This window comes from Gorilla gorilla, chromosome 16 (assembly GCF_029281585.2).
Source record: "Gorilla gorilla gorilla isolate KB3781 chromosome 16, NHGRI_mGorGor1-v2.1_pri, whole genome shotgun sequence".
Lineage (NCBI taxonomy): Eukaryota > Metazoa > Chordata > Mammalia > Primates > Hominidae > Gorilla > Gorilla gorilla.
The window spans coordinates 48535052-48551416 of NC_073240.2; the positions used below are offsets into that span (position 1 = coordinate 48535052).

Consider the following 16365-nt stretch of genomic DNA (forward strand, 5'->3'; position numbering starts at 1 on the left):
AACCAACATTCTCATGCCAGTACTTTGCTGAGTCCTGGGGACGCAGGATGAATAAATGGAGAAGCATCCAATCTACAGCTGACTGTATTCTCTGGTTTAGCACATAAGGGAGTGTGAGAAAGTCGTGGGTTCCATTGTTAGATCTGTTTAACAAGTATTTATTGGGCGTCCATTAAATGCCAGGCACTGTGGTGGGCACTGGGACTGTCTAGGTAAATAGAGATTTCTGCTGTTAAGGAGTGTCGAGTGGGGAAGACATGCTAAATCGGTAATTTGCCTTCAATTTACTTAATTACATAAGTGAACTGGTTAGGGGAGCACAGAAGAGAAGCACTTATGTCCATTGTAGGGGCTAGTGGGATGAGGCAAGTTTTGACATTTAAACAAATTGTTGGCTAGAAGTCAGGAAAAGCAGAAATTAAACTACATACCAATATGGGGATGGAGTACCCAGAAAGCAGAGACACCATGAAACAGTGTGGCACAGTGGTGAACCGCAAGTTTCTGGGTAATGCTAGCATCTACAGCATAAGGTAGGGAGAGGGGGGAGTTAGGCTGGAGAAGTAGCAAAGTTAAAAGGTTAAAAGTGTGCAAAATCAACTGATGAGACCAAATGCTAATAAACCACAACAATGGTAGCTGCATAAAGAGTTAGCAGTTTTCCTTAGACTTCTTTCCACTAAAATCCAAATAAAGGGAGCGTTGTTTTCCTATCAAGATTCTTGGTACCAGGGAAATGATAAATGCTTAAAAGTAATATTTTGGTCTTGACCAAAAGGTAGAGGATACCATTCTTACCATGCCACAGTGAAGAGCCTACTTCCTACCTCTCATCCCCAGCAAGGCAAATATAGGGATCGACTCTGAGGTCTTCACTGATAATGTAGACTGAAAACATGTCTAATCCATGGCTTGAAATGACCTACCAGCATATCCTTCTGCAATCTAAAAGTTTCTTTTTTCCTGGATTTAGGAACTCAGTCTAGGGCAAATTGCACTCTTCAGGTGGCACTCTGGAAAGCTGACGATTGTGGAATTTTAGCAAGGAATTTAGGAATCTCCAGAATTGAATTTTTTTTTTTCCTCTTTGCTGCTACTGCAGATGCAGGACAACTCAAGAGCTTTCTGTCTCCAGGTGGGTGGCGATTTGACTCCTCATCAAGCCAATGGCCACCCCCTTGCAATCTTTATGCAATGCACAGTATCCTCTGCCTGCAACGGGGGCTTGCTCCCTTGATGGAGAAAATACAGAATAACTGGATGCCAGGAAACAGGCACAGCTTTCTGGGTCAGAAGTTGGCTGGGGAAGGGCCCTGACTGCCAAGTAACTTGCAATGATGTCAGAGCCCAGCACAACCAGAAAACACCAAGTAGCCAGCCAACAAAAGACCTAATAACAACAGGAAAAAAATCACAGAGCTGTGTTGCCAAAGCTGTTCTTTCCGCCCCCTACTCTTTTCTTCTAATTGGAAGAACAGCAGGAAAGAGTCTATATTTTAAAAGACTCCTCATCCTTCTCTCCCCTTCTTTCCTTGGGTTACACAGTGTTAACTAGGGAGGAAATAGTTCTCCGGATGAGTCCTGCAGCAGTTGCTTGGGGTGCCTTTTTTGAGTTCCTTTTCAAGGCTGTCCTTGGAAGTTTCAGAAACAACGAGGGCCAGGGTATTTTTCCTAAATGTAAACATGTAACTGTGTTTGGGAGAAAGCAGGAACCATTGAGGAAAGGAAGTCCTTTCTGCGCCCGTCTCTTCTCTCTTTCACGGTAATTAACCATACTCAAATGAAAATTAAAAGTTTGGCGGAAAAAGCTCTCTTCTTTCTTTTTCTTTAAACAGGGGCATCATGGTTCATTCTAGCCATTTAGAGCCCTCAGTGATCCATAATTCAACTGGAAATTAATAAAACACAGCCCGTTCTTGGAAATGAAGTTTGAATTAAAATCCTCTTGTTTTGGAATATGTGACTTTTTTTTCCTTTCATTTGTGACAGTCAATTTTAAATGATGTCACTTCAGGGACATTTTCATTTCTCCCACAACATATTACACGAAACACTTGCCTGTAAAACCGGCTCATTAGCCTGCAAAATTATACTGTACAGAATGGCTTTCATTCAAAGTAGAAATGGGATTTTTAGTAGGCAATTTCTGTATTTTATAAAGATAAAGCAATGTTTGATTGCTTTCTTCCCAGCTGTTTTGCTTAGTGGTTATAAAGAGAAATGGGGGGCGGGGGGGGGGGTAATGTGGGGGCGGGTTTGTAAAGATGTGCTTAAAAAATAAATCTTACACTGGAAAACTAAGGCAGAACTTCACAGAACAACTGCGCCCGTAGCTCTCCTGGGCTGCAGTGATTTGTCCTCTGGGTGTCTGGAGGAAAGCTCTGAAAGAAGTGAGCGAGAGGGAAAAAGAGGGAAAGAGGGAGGGAATCGAAAAGGTTGCTTCGCAGGCTGCGCACCCACCGCGAGCTGGATGACTGAGGCACTGGGAGTTGCTAGAAGGAGCAGCTACTCAGAGGTGGGGAGAGGGAGGGTGCGCAGCAGAGCGCCGGAGAGGAGGGACGCGGAGGCCACCGAGGGGTCAGCAGGGCCGCGGCGCCAGGGTGGGGGCCTCCAGGCGGCGCTGGCCACGGTTCACCCGCGAGGGCGAGCGCGCCCGGCCGGCCGCGCCTCCTGCCGTCCGTGCCCGGGGGTGGGACCCGCACCGGGAGCTGCCGAGTGCGTGGAGAGAGCCAGGCTCCGGCTCGCCTGATGGATTGACTTGGAGATGGATCGAATTACACCATTTGCCGTGCATCGGTTTGTTTTGCTCCTGCTCTGTCCCGCTGCTGCTGCTGCTGCTGCAAGGGGTAGTGGCGAGTTTCAGGATTCTATCAAGGAAGCCAAGACCTAAGGAGACAGAGGGATATCTATTTTTACAATATTTTTCTTTATTTTCTTTCTTCCTTGCGCGTGGCAAGCTTTTTTTTTTTTCTTTTTCTTTTTTCTTACCAGCCTCCCCCCAATGAGGTAAGACCGTTTTCAACAATTTGCTAATGCTCGTGGCGCCCGGTGGGGGTCGGAACCTGAGATCCCGTATCGCTGTGTGTGTGTGTGTGTGCGTGTGTGTGTGTGTGTGTGTGTGTTGCCACTGGACGGTTGATTTATTTTCCAAGCTGCTCTCTCTGCCTGCCGTGCAAGGGACGCGCAAAGGGCTAGAGAGGTTTGGCGGACGCGTCAAAACTGGCAAAGCTGGCGGCTTAGGGGGAGGGGCAAGTGGACTTGGAGGCCCTCCTCCACTGTGCACCCCCTTGGAAAAAAAGCGGAGGGGGCATCAAGTAAAAGTTTCTTGCCAGGCAGAGCCAGCTCGGCGTCCCCCGCACATAGCTGGGGTTAGCAGGGGTTGCTTCTGTGCCGGGCACAGCGTCTCCAGGAGCCAGCCGGGGAGAGCTGAGCCAAGGCCGAAGGAGCCGCCTGCGGGCTTAGCCGTCCCCTCCCGCCCGTTGGCCCCAGAGCGGACGCTGGGACGCCTGAGGTCTGGCAGCTCTGCGCCCGGCTAGGAGCGGGCGGGCGAGCATTCGCCTGCGTCCCGGAGAAGGGGCGCAGCGCCGCAGTTGAGGCCGGAGCAGCCCCTCGCGGGCGTAGGATACCTGTCAGTGAGCCCCCGGATTGCACGGCCCCCGGGTAGTGCCTGCCGGCGAGGGGCGGGAGCTCGGGTGACTTGGCCATCCCCATCCCCGGTCCCCCGGGCCCGGGCACCGGCTCAGGCCCGGAGGGCGGCCACTTCCCACCGTCCTTCTCCCCTTACTGGCAGAGCGCGCTGCGGGCGGACTCCCGGGCCCGGAGCAGCCCACCGGCCACCCCACCGCCCACCCGGCGCCCGGTGTCTCCTCCCTGCCGCTCTACCCAGCAACTTTCCGTGCTTTGTTCCCCGACTGGAAATGCTTTACGGAAGCGTCTTGGACAGGGTCTCCGCCAGGCGGCAAGAGCTCGGTGCTGAGATGTGTTACGTTCTCATCTCCCCATCAATTATGGATGGAAACAAATAAGGAAGAGTCAATTTTGCATGAGCCCCTTCTCCGGCAACGAGAGGCGTCCTGCAGCCGGGAGGGAGCCGCCACTCGCGCCGGCAGCCGCTGGCAGGGGCATGGTGAGGAGGAAGGTAGGGAAACTTTTATTTCCCGTCTTGACAGCGGCAGTGTTTGTCCCTGGTCTGCAGAAACTGATACAGTAGCCGCCTTCCTTGGGTAATTTAGGAGGGCTTGAAGCTTCTTCTGTCATGTGTAATTCTTGGATTGAAATGAAAGGTCATAAAGGACTTGGAAGTGTGGACGAGAATTGAGTTTGAAAAATTTGTGCTCCATCCATTCTTGGGACCATTGCTGTCAGGTGATTGTTTAAATCCTGAACTTGTTAAAAGGCGAAATGTCAGGGAGCTGGCGGGGGTGGGGGTGTGGAGGGGGATTGAAGTCCCGGTATGAATCGCAGCGTTTGAGGAACTTAGGGCAGTACTCCCTGTTCTGGGGTGACCATTCGGTAACTGATGTTCCAGCATCCCGAGCCCTCAGCGCCGTCATCTGGATGATCTCACAGGGAAGGCGCAGCACATCGTTACTGTAGATATATAGACTTCGTCAACAGTCATTGGACCTTATGTCTGCCACTACAGCGGGGGCTTTCCTTTAAAAATAACTGTAGTGTTTCCTGTTACTTGGGGTGAAAGGGCAATGAGTAGGACGATTTTTCCCCAAAACTTCTGGCCGGTAAGAATTTTAAGTCTGTAGTAAAAATTATGGGTGCTTTTTAAGGTTGCCCTTCCCCCTACTTGATATTTGGGGCCATTAAGTGGATTCTTTTGTTTATTCCAAAGCTGAAGTCCCTGGGAAAGGTCTAACATTTTTCTAAACTGGTTTGATCTCTGTCCCTTAGAATAGGAAAAATACTTGTTTGAAGAAAATTTTCAAGGTTTCTTCCTTGTAGTATAAAGAAATCTCATCTCAGACCGCTCAAGGGAAGGATTTTACTCTCCTTTGGTGGCTTAAAAACAATAGGTTTTGATACTGGTTTACTCTTGCTGTTAAAAAATAAATCCCCTTACTCTCTTAGGTGTCTAACTCAGGAAATTAAGTTGTGTGTAGTCATGTTTAATGTAGTGAGTGACAGGCATATTCTTTCAAGCTGGCAGATATTACACAAACATTTACTCTGGCTTAGATAAATAGAAAATGCCAGATAAGCTCTGAGATTTGGGTCTATATTACCATGAACCTAAACATCTAGAGATAAATAAACCATAGCTCAGCCATAGCTGAGTTTTGTTTTTTATAGTTACTGTCTGTGCTTTGTTTGGTTTAAGTCTCTTAGAATGTACTTCCAGAAAGACAGTTAAATAGATAACCCTAAGGCTTCCAAAATGTGTTGTTGAGCAGACTGTTTTCTTTCGTTGGCACATTTTGTTAGATTAACAACTAGCAACTATTTCTTACTGCATCCTACAGAATATTCCTACCTGGCCTTATTCCTAGTAGGGATGCTATATCGATAACCTTTCTTTTTTTTTTTTTTTTTTTTGGAACATTTCTGTGACTCAGTAGAGTATGCCAGAAATGTTGTGACTTCTTCATCACCAACAGCTGGTTAACTTGAGTTTGATTTAAATTTGTGGGCATTTTGCCATCTTCCTCTTCTTTCTCTCTTTTTTTCTTTTGGTGCCCTCTAATAGCACCATCTGGTCATGTCTCCCCTGGTTTGATGGGTTGATGGATTTTGAAAGATGGCTGTGATGTAAATCCGTTAGTCCTTAGAGTCAGGGCAACTTAGAAATCCAGAAGACTTCAGTTCCTTGCTGCATGCACAGAAAGGCTCTGTCCAGTAACTGTGATTGGGGTAAGCAGGCCCCTACATCAATGTCGTGGTTTCTATCGCTTGAAAGGCCACAAGCAAGTAAACAGGAATCAGAGCCTTGATTCACAAAGATGGCCATAATTGCTAAAGACTTAGTGAAACTGGAGAAGTTCTTCACTTCTTGCTGCTCCATCATAATAAACCTTGGTAATTAGCTTAGTCATTGTTCTTGCATGTGAGTTTCACTAAGATACAAAGAGTGAAAAATGCATCTGAAATAGGGTCATTTTTCACCCTTTTGATGCATTTTATGCAGTTAAGAGCCTGGCTGAATGCCTAACCATTAGTTCACCATAGGAGGTGAACTCTTTCCTTGGCATATTGCGTGATAAAATATTATCTTTTATTTTAATTAATAGACTTTAAGCCTGCGTATTCTAGATGCCTTTCTAGAGGAAGCAAGAAGCAGTTGAGGTATGCCAACTAGGCAGTATTTACTGAATATTTATCATTTGCAAGGAGCTGTGCTAGCCAGTGTTCCAACACCAGGTGAGCCAGATATGTTTCTCTGTATTTTCAGTAGAGCAAAAATAGAAGGAAATAAAGGATGGGAAAACAGACCTTTTGACAAGAAATGTAGATATGCTTCTTTCTTTAGAAGTGTATTATTTTATTCTAGAGATTTTAAAGCAAGATTATCCATACCAGATACCTGCAGTGGTGCAGCCTACCTGCCTTTAACACTAGTGAATGATTCAATGTACTGTTAAGCGTCATTCACGCATTGAATCTGTCCTTAGAGTGAGAGATCTCACTTTCTGTGGCTCATGTGAATGGAGACTTAGTGTTAATATCTACCAAAGCTAGTGTCTTGGGTTGCCGCTGATTTTGTGAACAGCTGCCAACTTCCAGTTGGGAAAAAAAAAAAAGTGTTCTGATTTATTCCCATGACACACGGAGAGAATAAAAATCACATAACTATTTTAAACATACCATAACACTTTCTAGTTGAGGTGGCTATTGTCAGGTGGAGTTTTCCTCCTCACACCCTGACAACACTGGCAGTGCCACTGATAATTGAAGCTGCTTGCATTTCTCCCAACAGGAAAACTACTAGACGTTCTTACTTTGAAAAACAACCATTTATGTAACCAAGGGTGATCAAATCAGTGGTCCACACAGATACCACATGAGGTGTACTTATTTCTCAAACTTTCCTTTTCTATTAAGCTTTTGTTAACTCACCCAGATTAGCATTTTAACAACCCTGAAGTGAACTTCTGCCATTCTCTCTGCTTGGACACAGTATGTAGATCATCCATCATCCTGTCCTTGGCTACAACAGGCTGCTGGCTCTATCACCATTTGGAGCTACATGGAATCCATCCGGCTGTGAACAGCACAGCTGGCTACAGCAATTTTTTCTTCCACACCACTGGCAGTATTGTCTGCCTGTGGTAACTAAAGTTAACACTCAGAACGGGAAGTTTCCATTGTTTGGCAACCTGTCCCAGGCCCCTCATCCAGTTCTGGGGTCACACCTACTGAAAGTCCTTGCCACCTTGCAATGGTCTGTTCCATTTAAAAGGAGGCTTGCCCCAACCTTATACCACCACGGGAAAGATTCTTGAGGCCTGTAAGATCAAACCACCAGAATCACAGAATTAGAAGGAGCCATTCAGCCACCACTCATCTTACACCTTCAGAACTTAAGTCTACTTGAAAAGGGGAAGAAAGGAATGAAGTAGCCTTCAGCCTGTGATCCCAAATGACTGAAGATAGAAAAAGACCTTCTTTGGTGAACTGAGCAAGTTATTGCTACATCCCTTTTCACAAAGAACACGCGATGTACCTAAATATGGGGCCCGTGTCTACTAGTGGCGAAACTTTCTGTCGCTTTTTTTTTGTTTTGTTTTCTTCTTTTTACTCAATAAGATATCTGTTATAGTAGCCATTGCTTGTTAAAGCAAGAATAGCATGAATTAGCTGGCTATATCTGTAGGTTATGTTGCCAGGCTTTTTTGTTTGGATGTTTAAACTTTCGTAATTAGGAATCCAGTTTTTGGGAACTGATGTGTCAAGGGGAGACTGCCTCATGTTTGGGTGTGAGTTAGCATGTAGTCTTTCTTCTCTCCATAACATTTACTAGTGAAATCAGCCACAAAACATCTGAAGGATGATGGTGATGATGATGGAGGCAGAGGAAGAAGAGGAAAAAACAGCAGCAACCACAATACTTAACACTTAATGTTAGCTTACTAAATTCTAGGCACCATCCTAAGATCTTTATATTGGTTATATCATATAACCCTCAGACAGCTCTGTAAGGTGAATTCTGTTATTATCACTGCTTTATTGGTAAACAAAGTGAGGTGCTGAGAAGCTGTCATTTTCCTGAGGTTACATAATGGAAAGGTGGTAGGGGCAGGATTTGAACTTAGGCTTCCCAACATCTCAGCCCACTTTTTCACCACTGCACCGGATTGCTTCCAAGAACACAGACCACCCTGCAGTTTTCTGACTTCCTAATACTTCTGACATTTGCTTTTCAATGAAAAAGTCATGTTTTGGGGGAAAATTGCGTACTGAGTGAAATTATATGTACACGGTGGATATGCTCTTAAATTACCATCTTTTTTCTAATCTAAATCACATTGTTATACTTTACTTTCATTTTTTATTTCCATTGGCCGTATAATTATTACACGCCCTTCTTTTCAAGCATCCTAGAACGGTATCTTCTCCCACCATTTTTCTCCATGTTAGGCTTTCCTGTCCAAGATTACAGTGGCATAGGACAAATGGCAATATTCATCACTCTCCACCAAAAAGTGCTTCTGCGTCCGGGTGTGATTGACATTCATTTCCCTGATCTTGGCAGGTGAAGATCCATTACGTATCTTTGTCCCATTTCCCGGGAGTATTTATGGGCCCCATCAGCAAAGACAGTGAGAGCTGCAGCTGTTCAAGCATTAGTGGCACCAGTATGGAAGGTGTATTACTGAAATTAAAGTCTCTATTAGATTGTACTATACATTTTTCTTAGTTATGATGGAGGGAAAATCTTTCAATCAGATACATTGTTGAGAAATTCTCTCTCATGCATCAGCATTTTTTTTTTGTTCTTTTTTTATTCAGGATCTCTATGAGAAGAAACAAAAAGGGAAATACGCATGACCACTACACATAATACTGAAATGTAAGGTTCTCAACATATATTTACAGGAAGGAATATGGGTTTTTAAAGCCCAATATGTTGGTACATATATAATAAGGCCTCAGGAAGATCTGCAATTACTTAGCCTATTATTGGAGTCTGTACTTAAAAATAACGTCAGGAGTTTCTACTCAGCTGAGGAACTGGCACATAAGAACCAGAGCAGACGAAGCTCTTTGAGAAAATAACACTTCTACTCCCCAGGAGCAGGCTGTCAGCAAAGCAGGGACTGAGATTCCCCTCTCCATTGGCCTACGCCTCACTTGTTAGTATAAGGGTCTTTGCAAGCTTTTTTTGGTCTACAGAGTTGTCTTTATTTATCAGTAAGTCTTCAGGCCTCCTCTGGGTAATTGGTGGATCAAATAAAGATATTTTTAAAAGCTACAGAGGGAGAAGAAGAGGCAGAAGAAGGAATAAAGAATGTTGCAGTTGTTCTTGCCATTGCTGGCACTAACATTTGTTCATTCAGCTAACTTTTACCCTGGGTCTACTCTGTACAAGTGGGTACAGGGCAGGAGAGGGCCCAAAGAGGAGCATCACACAATTCCAGAGGTCAGGGATCTTACTGAGTGCTGTAGGAAGAACAAGGTGTACAAATAGCTGAAACGCTGTGTGTTTTAAGTGCCAGAAAAGATATACACAGACTTAGGGAAATTGAGAAGAGTGAGAGGTTATTTCTGGCTAGGGTGGTCAGGGAAGGCTCTGTGGAGTCACTGATATTTGAGCTGGTTCTTGAACTAGGTAGGATTTGGACAGGTGGACAGTGAGGGGTGGTGGGGGAGGTGTTGAGAGGGAGGGAATTCCAGGCATAGAGAACAGCTTAGGCAAAAGCCCAGGGGTGGGGTGGGGGTGAGGGTCTAGATCAGTTGTCCATATTTATGCCCTTACCTACAACAGACTTGTAATTCAGGTGTGAAGAGGCAGTTTGCCATGCAATCCACAAATATTTATTGAGCGTCTCTGGTCTACTATACTTAGCCATTCAGCAGATGGCCCTACAGCTTAAGCCATCAGAATGAATAGGATCAATCTTGTGGCAATTCACTAGATTGCTCCGTGATCAGGACTAAAACCCGCACATCAGCTGCCAACTGGTTCAGTGATACACATGAACATTGCAAGGAGTAAGATGATTTGCCTCAAATTACCCAGCACCAAGTTCCTCTCATAGAGTTGTTTAGCAGAACCAAACTGGAAGTCTGTGGCTTCACTGGCTTCATCTTTTTTCTTAAACTTGAAAAGGCTTTAGACATAGATTCTAAAATAAAGAATACGTCGCATATGTATATGAGGATTTTTGGAGGGGAGAGAAGGGAATGTGAAGATAGGAAGTGGAAGAGAGGATAGACACATATTGAAACCATGCTCATATGAGTTGGACTCTAGGTGCTGCTTAGACTGCAGGTTTTTTGAGGCTATATTGCATGCTCATCACTGTAAGTTAGCAGAGGGAGTGACACATAGTAGATACGCAGCAAGTGTTTTAACAAATGCGCTAATTGAGTTTAACTTTTATTACATTGCAGATACAGCTTATCATGGCTGGTAAACTGAAAGGAATGAGGTTGGAGCTATGACAACCTTTTCCTAATAGAGAAAAGGGAAATGACTTGGAACGTTTTTAATACTTCCTTTTGGAAAATCTCATTTTAAGGTTCCTAGGGGGAATCAGCACCCCTTTCAGGGCCTGAGTCTTCCAGATAAACTCATCTGCCACTAACGGTCCCCAATCCCCCACTTTCCCACCTCCCTCACCTTCCCCCTTGGTCCTGCCATACTCAACCCCCTCACCCAAGATAACCTGTTTAGACATTAGAGTTTCCAAGCCATCATTAACCCTTTGATTAACATAAAGTATAATCAATCCATGGTTAAGTTTAATAGTGGAGGTAATAAGCTTCATGACAGGAAAGACCAGAAGTTCTGTGTAGTATAAGTATGCTTATTAAAACACATAATAAAGGAAAAATAAAATGAAAACAGTTACATTAGGGAATGATCAAGTCAATTGCTTTGCCAAGAATTGCTCCAGTGGTTCAATTTTCCATGGTATATTTAAGTCTGTTACAAGTTAATAGTTAAGTGACAGATAGTCTTAGAGACGAATCTTAAGTCTGAAGAATCACTGCCAATTAAAGATCAATCAGAAATTATAAAATAGGTCAATAGGGAAAAAGGATTAAGCATATACAAATTCAATGTTGGGAACTTTTCAGGAATATTCGAGTGACATAAAGCAGAGAACCTGTTCAGTTTAGTAATCGGTCTGGCTCCCACCCAGTTGCTTGTCGAAGTGAAGGGCAAGCTGCCTCCCCCTGCGCAGAGCACACTTGCCTACAGACGGGATCTAAAATAAACTGGCCTGGTTCAACTAGACTAATAATAACAGCTAGCACTTACTGTGTGCTTACCATGTGCCGTGGCACGGTGCCTAGCACTTCAAATATGTTATCTAATTTAATCCTCGCTCTACCTCTGGGAGTATAGGACTAACAGCTAACTAAGAGCCAACATATATTGAGTGCTTACTATGTGCCTGATACATTTTTAAGAACATGTATTAAATCATTTGATCAGCATTCTTTGACGTGAGTAACATTATTAAGGATATTCTCATTTTGTACAGGAGGAAACTGAGTCATGGGTGATGAAGTCATTTTCCTAGGGTCAAACAGCTAGTGACTAGTGGAACCAGGGTACTTGGACCCATGATAGGCAGTGTGAGTAAGAACATGAACTCTTGGAGTCAACTTCGTGGGGGCTGTGAGTCTTGGAGTGTGACTGATAAGCTGTGTAATCTTTAACAAATTACTTCACCTCTCTGAGACTCATTTTCACCTTATAAAAGGTGGATGATGATGGTAATACTCACCTCCTAGGGGTGTTGTGAGACACAGATGAATTAATATTTGAACAGCATTTATAATAGTGCTTGGCATGTAGTGAGTGCTATAAATATATCAGTGTCTGTTAAATAAAAATAAATGCAGGCTGGCTCCAGAGCCTATGCTTTTAGCCCTTGTACTGTGCTGTCTTTTCACATGTGATTTTATCCTATTTCTTTAACTGATATATGTACCTTGAGGCCAGTTCCACAACAGCTACCCTGCACTCCCACTCAGTATACTTGCCACACATTCAGCCAAACTGGAAAGGGGAATTTAGAAGGAGAGGTTCAGTGGGCTGGAGATTTACCCCAGACCTTGGCACCCTTTTGAAGATTCCTAACCCCGATGTCAGCTGTTTCAGAATTGTGGTGTCAAAAATCTGGCTTCCGCTGTCGGTACTGTTGAAGGACTAAACATCGATAATGAGCACATGTTCTGTGCTGGTGGCCCTGGGGCTATTAAAAATCTGAATAATGTCATAAAAATTTAAGCACACTCCAGGCCATCTCTGTCATCACGCACATCTTTGATCTCCACCAGTGGTCTTCAAACTTTAAATTTCATCACAATCATATAGGGTTAAAATGCAGATTCCCAGAGCTCCAACATCAATGGGTCTGTTTCGCTGCGTCTGGAATGAAGCCCAGTAGTCTGTGTTTTTAAGGAACACTTCAGGTAACTTGTGCCCGTTGTCCCTTCACCACATTTTGAGAAATGGTGCTCTAGTGTAGCCAGAGCTCCTCAAACATCAGTGTGCCTACAGATTGCCTGGCATCTTGCTAAAATGCAGATTCCTATCCAAGCAAGGTGCTAGACCTCAGGGCTACTGTTGGCAGGCCACTCAGTAGTAGATCTAAGACCTCTTGCCTACGGCACGAAGAGAGTGATTATGAGCCGAAGACATCCCAGCTAGCTCATGAAAGACTAAAGAAAGTAATAAAATCTGCTCAGAGCTAAAGTGGCTTCCCCCCCAACCCCCACAGTTTGCAAAGGATCTTTATAGTGAGCAGAAATTATGAAAAAAAAAGGGTACTCACTTATTTCTGCTGACTGGCCTGTATCATTTCATAAATGAAGTCCTGGGCCAGTATTCATAGCAACAGTTTTTGATTTAATGATAAACTGAGATAAGGGTAATCAAACTTCATGCTTCAGGGCATAAGGTGATTGCCTGCTGCGGTCAGGATGGAATTTTTTCCCTTGTGCTTTGCACAATTGACTAGATGCATTAGAGAGAGTGCTGAAGCCATGCTTGGAAGAGCTGGAGGCCCAGCAGAAAGCTCCGCTGGCTGAGATCATATGGGAAATGGTTTGGGTTGCAATGAACAACCCGCATCATCAATTGGCTTTATCATTTTTGTTTCATATTAAGATTCTGTGTACCGTATGTGTGTATTTCTATAAGCCACACAATGAAGCTGGGAGCATACTGCATTTGGAAGCAGATGCCCTGTACTCCAGCCCTGGCCAACAGAATGAGCTTCTGAGTTACCTAAGGAAAGCACTCCCCACTTGGAGACTCAGTTTCCTCACCTGTGGATCCCTTACCCTGCACAATTAGAATGAGCATTAAATAAGACAGTATGGACAAAAGTGCTTCATAGAAACCAGATAGGTGCTGCTCTAGTGAAAAGTATTATTACGATACAATGAAATATACTTTGGGGAATCACTTTATTATAATCAGCCATATATAAATTCATACTCTGTGTGGTGACATCATAAACATAATGACAGCAAACATTTATTGAGTTCTTAATCTGTGCCAAGCACTGAAGTTTTGTTTACATTCTCTCATCTAATGCTCATATCAGCCTTTTGGGGCACTTAGTTTTACCTCTCATTTTATAGATGAGGACACAGATGCTCAAGGAGCATCACTTAGTTTCCGATCGCTGTTGTAACGAATTTCCACAAACGCATTGGCCTAAAGCCACACAGATGTATTATTTTAGTTCTGGAGGTCAGAAGTCTGAAACGGGTTTCCCTGAGCTAAAATCCAGATAGCAGCTCCAGGAGAGAATGTGTCCTTGCCTTTTCCAGCTTCTCAAGCTGTCTTCATTTTTTCTCACACGTGACCCTTTTCCTCCATCTTCAAAGCCAGCAATCCTATGACTGAGACTTCTTCCATAGTCACTTCTCCCTCTCCGACTCTTCTGCCTCTCTCTTCCATCTTCAAAGGACCCTTGTGGTTAGCTTGGGACCACTCAGATAATCCAGAATAATCTCCCTATTTTAATATCCATTACTTAATTATAATGCAGAGTCCCTCTCGCCATGTAAGGCAGCATATTTACCCATTCCAGGGATTACGGCATGGACATCTTTGAGGGGTGTGGACATTGTTCTTCCTCCCACAGTGAAGTACCTTGCTAGGAGCATGCGGCCAGAGTCAGAATTCACACCCAAGGCTGTCACTTCAAAGTCCAGCATCTCAATTACTCACTATAAACCCTTCGATTTAATCAGTGAAGGAAACAATAAAATCATAGAATGTGAGTGGTGAGAAAAGCCCTGTTGCTTTTAGAATAATCCATTGGGGACTTTTAAATATAATCATCATAGTAGTAACAACACAAACATTGACCTCCTGATCTTCAAGTCCTGCTTTGTACATGGAGTCGTTCATTTATTTCTTCTCAGGGTGTATATTATTTATCCAATTAACCAGATTTACAGGGATCCCTGAATCCATTTGTCTTTCACTGGATAACTGAAGGAACAAGGAGCATTTTGGGGACCAAGGGACCACTTTGGAGGTCTATAGGAATGTATTTTAATGGAACTACTACTTCAGCAAAGGGTAGTTGAAGAAGGATAGCAGGGGCAGTTGGGCCATCATTTTCTGGCTCTGGCACTGCCCCTTGGCAGATTGGATGGGGTTTGTCAGGTAAGATCACCCCACTCCATCTGCTGATAGCCAAGTCCATTTCCAGCCTGTGAGGACTGATACCCACAGAGGCCAGTCAGAAAATCCAGAGCCTATATTCTGCTAGGTTTCCAAAGATCTGTAGAAAGCTATCAGAGATCCCTCCCTCACTCTCTTATCCATCTCTCCCGCTCTCCTCTTCACCACACACTTAGCTAATCTCTGGTTTAATGTAACTTTAAAGTTCAAAATGTGTGCTCATTACTGAAAAGGTTGTCAGAGCAATTTGAAAAAGGAGCTGAGAGTTTGGAAGAACACAGCCTAGCTGAACTGTTAGACAACCAGATTATCTGTGGACAAGGACTGGCCTTGCTAGCCTTAGTTTTCTCCTTAGAACAAAGAGAGGTGCTGATGGGCGGGAGAGAGTCTATATGACCTCCAGAGTTCTTTCTAGTAGTGAGCTCCCTTAATGCTATGTTTATCTTCCCATTTTATTTTAGTTTAGTTTAGTTTAGTTTTGAAGGAAAATTTGTATTATTTTAATTATTTTTATGTACAGAAAACTCAACAGTATACATTTAACCCAATTTAGTGGCAAGTTCTTTAGCCTTTGCCTTTTCGAGCTTGGCGATAGGAGCCACAGACTTAGGACCCAGGACGTTGCCGCCCCAGTGACGGCGGATCTCATCGTATCTTTCGTTGTAATTGGTCCTGATAGCTTCCACCAGCTTAGCCAAAGAGCCTTTGTCTTCCGAGTTCACCTGTGTGAAGGCGACAGTGGTGCAGGTCTTCCTGTGGACTAGACGTCCCAGTCTTGCCTTCCCCTTGATAATGCAGTAAGGGACCCCCATTTTACGACACAGGGCAGGCAAGAAGACAACCAGCTCGATGGGATCCACGTCGTGTGCAATCAGCACCAGCTGAGCTTTCTTGTTCTCCACCAAGGTGGTGACGGTGTTAACTCCTGCTCGAAGGACAGGTGGTCTCTTCGTGGGGACATCCCCTTTGCCAGCAGCTTTCTTCTGGGCCCAGGCCAACAGTCTCTGCTTCTTCTCTTGCTTTGTCTCTGGTCTGTACTTGTGGGCCAGCTTAAGCAGCTGAGTCGCTGTTTGGCGGTCCAGGGCCTGGGTGAACTGGTTAATCGCACGAGGCACTTTCAGCCGCTTATAGAGGATAGCTCTCTGCCGCTGCAACCTGATATAGTGGGGCCATTTCACAAAGCGGGTGAGGTCTCTTTTGGGCTGGATGTCATGTCCAATGCCAGAATTCTTAGGCCTTTTCTTAAACGGGATTCACCACTTTCTTAGCCTCCTGCTTCTTCACGACTGCAGGGGCCGGAGCCACCTTCTTTCCCTTGGCCTTCTTTCCTTTCGGCATCTTGGGCGGCGGCAGGAGAGAGCAATCTTCCTATTTTAATTACCTAAGCAGTACAATCAAATACCATGCTGATTTTAGAAAATATGAATCTACTTCATGAACGTGCGTGTAGCTACCTGTGAAAAGAGACAGACACACAGATAGTCCAACTTCTCAAATTTATTATTGCCGTTTACATTTTACAACACTTTGCC

The 16365-nt window shown here is 44.3% G+C and overlaps 1 protein-coding gene and 1 pseudogene across 17 annotated transcripts in view; one reads left to right on the forward strand and one right to left on the reverse strand.

Annotated features, from left to right (window-relative positions):
- Positions 1-16365, forward strand: part of SEMA6D (semaphorin 6D) — a 590270-nt gene that overhangs the window by 530791 nt on the left and 43114 nt on the right. For 3 of the 17 annotated variants that reach the window (XM_019011212.4, XM_055362502.2, XM_004056138.5), the window contains exon 1: positions 2476-3006. The exons of 5 other annotated variants lie outside the window; for them this stretch is intronic. The gene's annotated coding sequence lies outside the window, so the exon portion shown is untranslated. Of the gene's footprint in view, positions 1-2475; positions 3007-3053; positions 4139-16365 lie in introns of those variants that run through there. 9 more of the 17 variants (XM_055362504.2, XM_063698538.1, XM_055362507.2 and 6 more) reach the window with 5 other exon arrangements.
- Positions 15358-16190, reverse strand: LOC101149364 (large ribosomal subunit protein eL8-like; annotated as a pseudogene).